Consider the following 448-nt stretch of genomic DNA (forward strand, 5'->3'; position numbering starts at 1 on the left):
TTAATACAGCATTACTTTCTAACACAACACATATAATATTCATTTTAATATTTGCGAAAAGCCAATCATAAAATACGCATTTTTCACACTATAATGGTTCCCTTGCTCCACTTCTTTCTACAAATGAGCTCATAATATAAGAATTAGCTTTAGCTTAAGCATCTAATAATCATTAACCTATCGCTGGTGTATCTAACTTCAATATGAATTGGTTCTAACCCTCAGCTAAAATTTTAACCCTTTAAAATCATGATTCAGTACTCCGCCGAGACGCTTTTCTTTCCCACTGTTGCCGCCACAGCGGGCCCAGGGAACAGCTCAGCTCCTGTCCAAAAGCTGTCAGTGCCCTACTCCAGCCTTCCTGCAGCTGGAGGCCACAGGCTGGACTGGGAAAATCAGCCACCTACAGAGAGCTGCTTTCCACCGGGGGCGGGCCCGGGATCGGGGG

Source organism: Haemorhous mexicanus, chromosome 18 (assembly GCF_027477595.1).
Source record: "Haemorhous mexicanus isolate bHaeMex1 chromosome 18, bHaeMex1.pri, whole genome shotgun sequence".
Classification (NCBI taxonomy): domain Eukaryota; kingdom Metazoa; phylum Chordata; class Aves; order Passeriformes; family Fringillidae; genus Haemorhous; species Haemorhous mexicanus.